The following is a 10,598-nucleotide window of genomic DNA, read 5'->3' as shown; positions in this document are numbered from 1 at the left end:
GTTGAAAAAAATAAATTAGTTCATTACATTTGAACCTGAGTGTTGCCATTTTATATTTACTGGTGTTCTTTAGTTTTTGACAGTGTTTTTATACAAACACCCACATAAATGCCCCTGAAAGAACAGTGCTGCACTTAATAGAGATTCATGGTTGGTAATTATAATGGCTCTAATCCAAACCCATTGAGGTAAGTAGGGACTGCTCATATACTTTAAGTTAAATGTGTGTTTAAGTGTTGATACAACTGGGTCTTTGTTTTCCATGATAGACAGAAGTAAGCAAAGGTCATCTTCCGAATATTTTTTTTTTCGTCTTGTAAAATATTGAAGACAACTCTTGGGTGTAAACCAAGTCCAGCTCAAGTAATATTGATACAGTTCTGTTGGCTGAAGAGCTCATTTTGGTGACAGCATTGGGTTCATTGCTTATAGGCAGTAAAAACGTGGCACTATAACCCCATGGTTCTGATATTGCTCTGGATAAAGACAGAATTCCATCCTGAGAGCCCTTAAGCATAACCTAAGGAGAATTTACGGGAAGAAATTCACTTGCAAATCCTCATGTCATTTGTTTTGCGTTTGGCAGCTCTTTGTTACCATAACATAAATAATTGTGGATGGATGTCATTACTTTGATTAAGTGCTACAAGCCCATGCATTGGCTGGCCATTATTGTGGGGAATTGCTGTAATGGCTTCAGACTTGACATTCACTGCTACGTTGTAAGGTATGCGCCTCGCTGACGTACTATCATTGTTATCGTGGATAAAGTGCAAGAAGATACTTGTCTTCATTAAATTTTCTATTAGACCATTGATAATTAATACATATCTCATGTTTCATCTTGAGTCGTTTTCCTGGGGAATGCTGCTGTTAAGCGACTCAGGGCTAGAGCTTTTTGGCTTGAAATCCTTGCCTTGTGTGCATGATCTAATTTATTGACAGTGCTCTGCAAACTCACAGGCTTAAGTAGAGCTTGATTTTGGATAAATCTTCAAGAAAAACAATTAAGGATTTAAATGTTTTATTATTTTTCTGGGCTCACAAAACCTTTTCTCTCCTAGCTCCCACACTTGCATCATTTTGTGTCATGCTCTGGAGGGCTCGGCGGAGTTCTCACATCCCTCTGGCTGGCTTTTCACCCAGAGGTTAATGTGCAAACATTGGTGAACTCATCAGGAGCTCTTCCAAGGGATCCTAGAGGGGCTTGTATACTATTGCTTGGACTGCTGGTGAACAGTTTGTTGCTGCTTCTACCTAAAGTGTAAAATAATGAACTTTAGTTAATTTGAAACACGAACTGCAGCTGGCACTGGAACTATAAGCAGTGTTTGCACTTTCTCAGCAGAAGGACAAAAGACTGAATGGACTGCTGAGGCTGAGCTCCTTTCCTTGCCTGGGGATGGTTGCAGTTCAGAACCAAAAGGCGCTGGCAGGGCACTGCAGGAAGCTGAACTTCACTGCCCTGGTTTTGGGACGACTTTCAGCCAGCAAAGGTCATGCTGTGATTTTCACAAGTTTCAAGTTAAAAACAAAACCCAGACATAAAAAAACTCACCTAGACTTAAAAAAAAAAAAAAAAAAAAAAAATCAAAATGATCTCTTAACTAAGCAGCCTCCAGTGCTTGGACTAGAGCTTGTCTCGCCTGCTCTGTTTGCCCCCAGGCTCTGCCTTTGAAGGGCTGAGTGGGCAGAGCAGAGCAATGAACTTACCTGCACAGGCTGATGTGGGGCTTGGCTCCTGTTTGGGGACATTGCTGTGTGCCCACGTGGGCCCTGGCCCTGCTCCATGTTGGTCCAGAGAGGCTGGTGGAAGGGGATGTCTCACCCCATGGCACAGGAGGGGCTCAGGACTAAGCAGCCCCAGGGAGCACAGCACGTGGTGCCAAGTCCCCAAGCTAATTGGCAAATACCCTCACAGCTCTTTTGTTTTTCATGGAATCCTCACTTTGGCCAAAGAAACATCCTGGAGGAGACCATGTCTCAGAAGGAAAGTGTCTTTCTCCCTGTATCTATGAGCTGTCCTGTCTCTTCCTAACACTTTAATTTCTCTCCTCTACAGGCCTGCTCAGTCATCAAATGGTTTGGGTTGGAAGAAACCTTAAAGATCTTCTAGTTCCAGCCCCCCTGCCATGGCCAAGGACACCTTGTCCTAGACCAAGTTGTTCAAAACCCCATCCAAGGTGGCCTTGAACCCAGGCTACATCCCTTTGGGAGCTCTGGCGATGGCACTGGGGCTCCTCACCCTCTCCCACAGAATTTCCTGAGGGAAATGGCTGATTTCCACTCAAAGGCAGAGCTGTGACCATGCAGTGCTGCTTCTGTCTGGTAACACCAAACTTGGCATTTGTTCTGGGAGCTGTGGGGTGGCTGTTCCTTGGGCATGGGGCTCCCCACACTCTGCCTCGTGCTGTGGGGGAGACTCATTGCTACAGCCATGGGGCCTTTTATGGAGATACAGCCCTAAAACCAAGTGGAAGCACCAATTTCCACTTTAAAAGGAAAAACAAAGGCCAAGAGATTCATGTCAATGTCTAGAAGTATTCAAAAGGATGGTGTAGAGAGGATGGTGGTGATGCCAAGTCAAACGGCAAAAAGCAATGGGCACAAAATGATTCCCAGGAAGTTCCACCAGAACACGAGGAAGAACTTTGCTGGGCAGTGACAGACCACGAGAACAGATGAGGATGTGGAGAGGGTGTGGAGTCTCCCTCACTGGGGATACCCTAGAACTATCTGCCTACAATACCGTGTTATGTATTCTAGGATAACCTTGCCTGAGCACAGGTGTGGGACCAGGACACACTCTGTGGTCCCTTCTGGCCAGAACCATTCTGTGATTCTGTGAAGAATGTGAGAAAAGCCTTTTCCCCTCCTAGCAGGGGGAGAGCTGCAGTGCAGGGGATGCAGAGCAGGGGATGCTGTGCGGGGGATGCAGAGCAGGGGATGCAGAGCAGGGGGATGCTGTGCGGGGGAAGCAGAGCAGGGGGATGCTGTGCGGGGGATGCAGAGCAGGGGGATGCTGTGCGGGGGATGCAGAGCAGGGGGATGCAGAGCAGGGGGATGCAGAGCAGGGAGATGCAGAGCAGGGGATGCTGTGCGGGGGATGCTGTGCGGGGGATGCTGTGCGGGGGATGCAGAGCAGGGGGATGCAGAGCAGGGGGATGCAGAGCAGGGAGATGCAGAGCAGGGGGATGCAGAGCAGGGGATGCAGAGCAGGGGGATGCAGAGCAGGGGGATGCAGAGCAGGGGGATGCAGAGGAGGGGGATGCAGAGCAGGGAGATGCAGAGCAGGGAGATGCAGAGCAGGGGGATGCAGAGCAGGGGATGCAGAGCAGGGGATGCTGTGCGGGGGATGCTGTGCGGGGGAAGCAGAGCAGGGGGATGCGGTGCGGGGGATGCAGAGCAGGGGGATGCAGAGCAGGGCATGCTGTGCGGGGGAAGCAGAGCAGGGGGATGCAGAGCAGGGGGATGCAGAGCAAGGGATGGTGTATGGGGGATGCAGAGCAGGGCATGCTGTGCGGGGGATGCAGAGCAGGGGAATGCGGTGCGGGGGATGCGATGCTGTGCAGGCGGAGGCGCCGTTCCCGGCGGTACCTCTAGGAGGAAACCTCAACCTGTGTTGTGTCTGCGGGAGCCGGGCTTCCCGGCTCTGCTATTCAACTTTTATATTGCAGCTAAGTTAGTACTTTTGATATTTCTAAGTTTTTTTTTTTTTTTTTTAAACATTTATGTAGAACACCACATAATTGCAGAAAAGATAATAGTCACATACCCTAGGGCTTGGTGTACACTTATGTTAAAAGTACAGCTTTTATTGGCAACTAAAGTAATAACCTTTCCATGTCAAATTGCTTTAAATTAAACTTAAAAAAAAAATGCTGGCTGATACTCACACTTAGTAATTGTCAAACATTAGCATAATGTGGAATACTAAAGCTGCTTAAATCTTGGGTTTAAAAATAATTATTTACTTAGGTAAATTCTCTATTCAAAAGCATAATATTAGATTTTTTTTTACACAGTCTCCTCAATGTATGTATTAAAATGCAGACCTGAACTTGACATGGAAGTGGGGCTGAATGTTACTGTGATCTCTGGGAGAAAAAAGGGGATTTTATACCTTTAGCTTGTCTGTCCATCACTGCTCACCCAGAAAGAAATGTTTTAATGTTGTACCTCTGAAGGTAGAGGTGCTGTGGGTGCCATGTGGTGACCCAAGGACAGAGACCTGCAGTACTTGCTGATCATACCCCTGCTGCAGCCCCAGAGTGTAATATAATGTTTCTGGTCCTGGACAACATCTGGGAGATGGATGTCTCAAGGATGTGGGTGTGGAAGGCCAGGGGCAGCAGGTCAGTAAAGTGTTTCATACAGGTGCGTTTCAAACTTCTGCTCCAGCACAGAACTGGAGCACATGTGGTGGGAACCATTCAGATTTCCAGTGTGAAGCAGGAGAGGAGACCTTGCACTGTGAGATGTGGCTCTCAGGGCTCACTGCTCTGTGTGAAGGAAGCTGGACCTACCAGGTGCTGTGAGGACACAAGTCCTCATGGTTTTCTGCTTTTGGGAGGCCCAGGCTCTGACATGCCCACCTTGAGCAGTCCATCCCATCGCCAGCACTTCCCTGTGAAGTCCACCACAGCACTGTGAGTCTGCTGGTTCCTCCTCAGAAACACTCCAGTGTTTTACTGGAAGTTCAGCAAAACCTATTTTGGAACATTTTCTTAAAGAAATCAGCAGTGCCCTTATTAGGGCAAAAGATTTTTTGGCAAATTCTCACACCAAGTTAGAAAGGGCTTGCCCTTCCCACTGCTTTAGGGAGTAGGAAGTTCTGGGAGGCTCTTGCTGTCTTTTCAGCAACTTTTCAGAGGAACAAAATGGAGCAGTAATACCCAGTTACAAGGAAGTTATGAACTTCAAACAGTTGTTGGGAGGGGAAACAAGGAGCTGAGGACTGAAAATTAGATAACTTTCCCAGCCTTGCCTAATATCGTGTTTTACACTGTAATTATAAATCTGATTATATACTAATTTCCACACTGTTTCAATTCTTTAAAGCAGGGAAGGAAAGTACACACTCTTCTTGGAGAACCCGAATGCAGTCCTACAGCATGTGCCTTCTCACCACCATAGACTGGAATTCCTCAAGATTCCTGAATAACAGCGAGTGTTTTCTGCTAGGTTCTCACCTACCTGGTGTCTTTTCTCCATTCACACCTCTTTCCTTGTTCTCTAGACCTCTCCTTTCCCCACCTGTCCTACCTGACCTCTTTCCCCTGCTCTGCTGTCAGTGCCCCATCATGCCAGGCAAAAGAACACTGGAGAGGGACCAAGCAGAGTGCAGGCTTCCCAGGAATGCCTCTCAATGCCAAGGCCTGGATTTCACCTTCATTTACTTTCCCCCCAAACCACTCCATCACAATCTGTGTTGCTTCTGGTACCAGGACTCCTTCAGTGGCAGCAAAAGCAGGAAGGCTCTTGTTGATGGGTGAGTACAAGTAACTCCCACCTCAGTTCCCTCCTGTTTGGAAACATGAAGGTATTCTTGACTATATGCTGGGTGTGGCAATGATATTCCCTCCCCTGGGAGATGTCCTTTGGGACACAACCCCACACTGCAGCTGCAAGGGCTCTCTGCCATGCTCTATTTGCTCCCCTCTCTCCAGCACAGCAGCCTGTGTACAAACACACTTTGTGTCTTTAGAAAGCCTCATTAATTCACAAGATACATATTTTTTTTCTCAACAGTTTGTAACAGCTTCTTAAATATGTAAACTGGCATTTTCAGATTTGTATTAAAATACTGAGACAAAGATTTATGTTTCCATAGGCTACTTCCTATGTCCAGACAGAGTTCTGACACTCCCTTGCATGTACAGTTGTTGCATAAATGATACGTTAACGCATGAGAGAAGCCATTCACTTGAAACTGTTCAGAATGATTAAGGGCTTTAATTATAGCCCTGATGGAAACAGGGCTTTTGGTAAATAGCAAAATGGCAAAACTGCACTGTTCCACTACAAGCCTCCCTTGATGACAGTGTGGTTTGTCTCTGTTACTCCTCTTATTGTCATTTCACTCATCCAATTCTGATGTTCAAATCCCACCTAAGAAATGGTAAGAGTCTCTACTTCAATGCTTACCTGTGAATAAGGTGTTGGAAGTGTTGGTTTATTTTTGACACGCTGCAAAGTGCCTAAGCTGTAACAGAGGAATTAGATGTGGGGCTTGGTTCACCACTATATATGACTTTTCCCAGACCTTAGGTAGATGTGCTCAGCATCTTGCATGAAACCACTCCAATGCCTTTCAGCAGGAATTCTCAGGGCAGTGTGATGATCATCTGGGAGATCACTTTTCTCCTCCTTTGCAGGGGACTGTTGCCTCTGGTGGCAGAAACATTGGTTATATTTAGATCCTCCAAGCAGCACCACGCAGAACACAAGCTTCAATGAACTTCAGCATCTTTCTGTCCAAGCATTTCACATGCTCCTGAATCGTCTACATAGATTTTTTTTTTTTTTTAAATTTCTAATTTTAAACAGCTCCTTCACTGCAGAAATGTTGGAAAGTCTCTTCTCAGTGCTAGAAATGGCTTGAGTGGGTCGCAGATGCTCGGGAGTCACCCTCCCTCCTTCTCTCCTCCGGTACTTTCTGGAGTTAGTCTAAGCAGTCCTGAATGAAGAAGCAAATCTCTCTTCTGAAGCTCCTCATAAATGTGCTTGCAGTTAATATGAGTCCTTTTATATTCTCTTCCTTCAAATTCTTTGGATTAAAACAAATACCGTCTGGTTCTTTTAGCTCTTTTGATTATATATTCAGAACTATTGTGTATCCTGGAAAAGGAATTCTTTTCAGTTTTCACTTTTCTTGACAACAAGCTGAAAAATTTCCCCAAATGAAAATTTCCTGCAAAAGTCTTGGTTTGTTCCAAGACCCATTTTTCAAATAAGTAACGTTTTGATGAAAAAATGCCAACCTGTTCTACTTAACAACTGTTCGTAGAACTGACGAGAGAAAAACAAGGAATTGGAGAAAAAAATTACCGAGTCTTTTATGTAGAGTTAATCTTTGAATATTCCTGTTGTTTTGGTAACAGACAAGATGTTGGTACAAGTAGATGAATATTTAAACATTAGCGTTGACACTGACTTATCTTCTCGATAACATATTGATCGTGTTCTTTCTACAGAGATTATTCCGGACTTCCCATGGAGTCAGGGAGCAGCTTAATGAAGTCACAGGCTGGATGTTTATGTAGGTATTTCCTTAGAGGTTGGTTACACAATCTGTGTGCAGAATAAACCCCCACAGATGCACCTCAAATGCAAAATCACTCCATGTTTCTGCCTTTTTATCACGGTAGCATGTGTGCTTAGGTGGAGATGTTGGCGTTGCAATGCAGCCTTGACTTAATATCTGTTATTCATTGCATTTGAAATGACCAATAGCTTTTCTTTTTACCAAGGCATCTGGAAGTTGATTCAGGCTCCCCCTCCTATGGAAATGGATGTTTTTCAGGCATCAAAATGATGCCTGAGAAGGAAAAAAACCACCACAATCCTTCCCACAGACACCTCTAAATCTGTGTCCATGCTTTTGGGAAACCTCTGAAGGGTGCTGTGCCCAGAAGGGTGTCCCAGTGCAGGAGCTGTCACCAGGTGAGAGGATGACTGCCAGGCAGCCTTCACTGCTACAAAACCTAATGGCGATAGAAGTATCCTGCTTGGATTAATACAGGATCTGTGTTGTATTAGTGGCACCAAATGAATTCTGCAGTGGATGGAGATATATGGAAAAAGAGGTTCTAAAATAAAAAACACATTTATTGCAGTAGGATATATGCTAGTGTCTTTCAAGAGAACTTTTTTTTTTTTAAAGAAATGAACAGTGCTAGGAAGGAAAAACATAAGTACACAATAAATCATGACTCAGAGCAAAACTCTCATTGACTTTCAGAGCAAGGCAGGATTTAATTTTCACTGTAGTTATTAAGAAATGCTTCTTACTTATGTGAAGATGAGAGGCAGAGAACACTGATCTGTGGGACAGTGAAGAGTTGCTAATGCCATTAATATTTAAAGTGGACAGTACGTTTGGGGTTCTTCTTATAAATAGCTGCTTTTTGCAAGCTTTGCAAAGTCATGCCAGTGCTCCAAAAGCCTGAAAATCTTCAAAGAATTATTTGTCAGCTTTGCCATTCTCAGCATCTTTCTTGCAGCTCTTGATGTCAAGCAGGAGGGCTTCTTCCAAAGGGTGTTGAGGGCAGTTGCAGTTTTGGGCTGTTGAAATTATTTTCACATGGGAGGTGCTCCCAGTGGGGTTGGAGATGCCAGTTCTTGGTGGGGCAGGTGCCTCCTCTCCCCTTAGTGCTCTGGGGGACAAACAGGCAAGTTTCTGAATCTGGGGAGCGTGGCCTTCCTCAGCATGCAGAAATGCTGAACTCTGTCTCAAAGTGGTAATGGACACCACCCATTCCCCAGGACATTTTTGTGATTCTCTGAACGTCAGCATTGGGCAATAGGGGCGACTTGATGTCACAGGATTGCTCTAAATATAGTTTGCCAAATTGTCTTCCTTGTCCACGTTCCATACAGACATTTTTAGGTTTCAGTCCAATTAGGTTTACACCTAATTTGAGATTCAGCCTTGAATGAACCCTTTATTTGGAGCCAAACTCGAGATGTATGATACAATTTTTGATAATACAAGGATCTGGAATTTGGACAGTGCCAGAAAAAATGCATATATTGATCCAGGGTTGTTTTAAATTAAACTGGGTTCCCTTAAAATATTCATGAACTGGAAAGGGTCAGTTAAAAGCTTCAAGCTGAGAGATTTATAACAGACTTATCAAAGCAGATGCGTTTTGCATCATTTCTAACTTTTGACTGGTGAGAAGTTTAGATTTTTTTATAAATACATATACATTTTCTCTAGCAAATGTGTGTGTATATTTATATAGATATAATTTTTTTTCAAATACATCCCCATATGCACCCTCACTCTCAGAACATTTTGCTTTTACTCTCCCGGCGTTTCAGTTACTTGCCTCAGCTGTGCGCCGTGTTGCCTTCCAAATGCAATGCATCATAAATTCATGATGGCTTGCCAAGTAAAGGAGGGCATTGAGCTTCCTTATGAAGAGGATATTTTCACAAACTGGACCTCATCTCTATCCCAGTGGAATTTTCTGATGCTTCCCCATTACTCCCGTGCAAAACTTTTAGGGAGTTATAGATCAGACATCAAAACCAGTAATTAAAGTCCAACTTACTCCACTTCAATATCTGTCTATCCTTTTCATTAGGGAGCAGAGACATACCCTTCCTCTCCTATAACAGTCAGTTTAATGACCAGCCATCAGCTCTTCTGCTTCTCAGATTTCTAAGCCTTCCAGGTTGAAAAATATTGCTTGTGCTGTTGTGTGTCCTGTTAGGTGTGTGCCACGTCCCATACACAGACCTGGGTATTCCAAAATCTTGGCACATCTACAATTAAGTGCAAAACAGCAATTACCAGGTGACCAGTTTGGTTTTGGCTTGGAGTCTGGAATGATGTGGGCATTGAAACAGAACTGCCACCTGTGAAGTAAGCCTGGTGTCTTTTAGGGATGTATTTTTTTATTCGAGCATATTTTGAAACCTTCCAGAATGAAATAATCCCAAAGAGGTCTGTGTGTAGCACTGACCATCAAGCCAAGTTTGATGCTGGAAGTCATGGCATTGCTGCAATTTGTACCAGTTTACCCTACACTCCACACGTCCTGTCCCACGTAGTTTGCTCTCCTCTGCTCATACCACCCCAGATCACCATCTGAAAACCTACTGTAAACAATAAGCACAAGAACACAATTTTTCTGGAAAATCTCCTTGGATTTTTGGTTGGTGTTGCTTTATTTGATTTTGAGCATTGGCAGAACCTCACTGCAATGTCTCCAGATGCTGCAACTAATTTGAGTTAGAGGAAGCTTCCAAAAAACCTGGAGAGAGGTGAAACCTGCCTATAGCAAGGTGTGGATCTTGTTCCTAGAACTGCTTCAGTGCTTTATGGAGGAAAAACCACCCTGGGAAAGAAATGCAGGTTTGGTAGACCTGACCTCATACTTAGGCAGGGTTTAGCTGTGTAAAGATCTAATGGACCTCTATAAATTCCTTTCTACTTTGGGAATGGGGCTGAGAAAACCCTGTGCAAATCAACAGTGCAGTGGTATCAGCACTGGTCTCAGAAGGAGGCACATGGTGCTTTATGGAGATCCTGGGAGCTGCTGCAGGAGACAAGGGAGCTTTTAGCTCTGGCAGATGAGGGCTCACACAGAGTACAGCCAAAGAGTTTTCCTTAGTCTGTGACCTCTGCTTTAATGACCTCTGCTTTAATGTCCTCAGGAGCAGAGGAACTCCTGAAGCTCTTGCTGGGGTGATGGGCCTTTTCAGAGATCTGGCTCTTCACTGCTATTCAAGCCTTGGAGGGGTAATTATGCTACAAGTGATTCACAAGCAAAAGGAAGCTTGTAGGCTTTCAGCTGTCTTTAATTTTACATTAGACAAAAAGTGATAAAGAACTTGTTTTCTGTAATCTATGGATTTAACTTTGA

This window comes from Oenanthe melanoleuca, chromosome 12 (assembly GCF_029582105.1).
Source record: "Oenanthe melanoleuca isolate GR-GAL-2019-014 chromosome 12, OMel1.0, whole genome shotgun sequence".
NCBI lineage: Eukaryota > Metazoa > Chordata > Aves > Passeriformes > Muscicapidae > Oenanthe > Oenanthe melanoleuca.
This window is presented reverse-complemented; position numbering follows the sequence as displayed.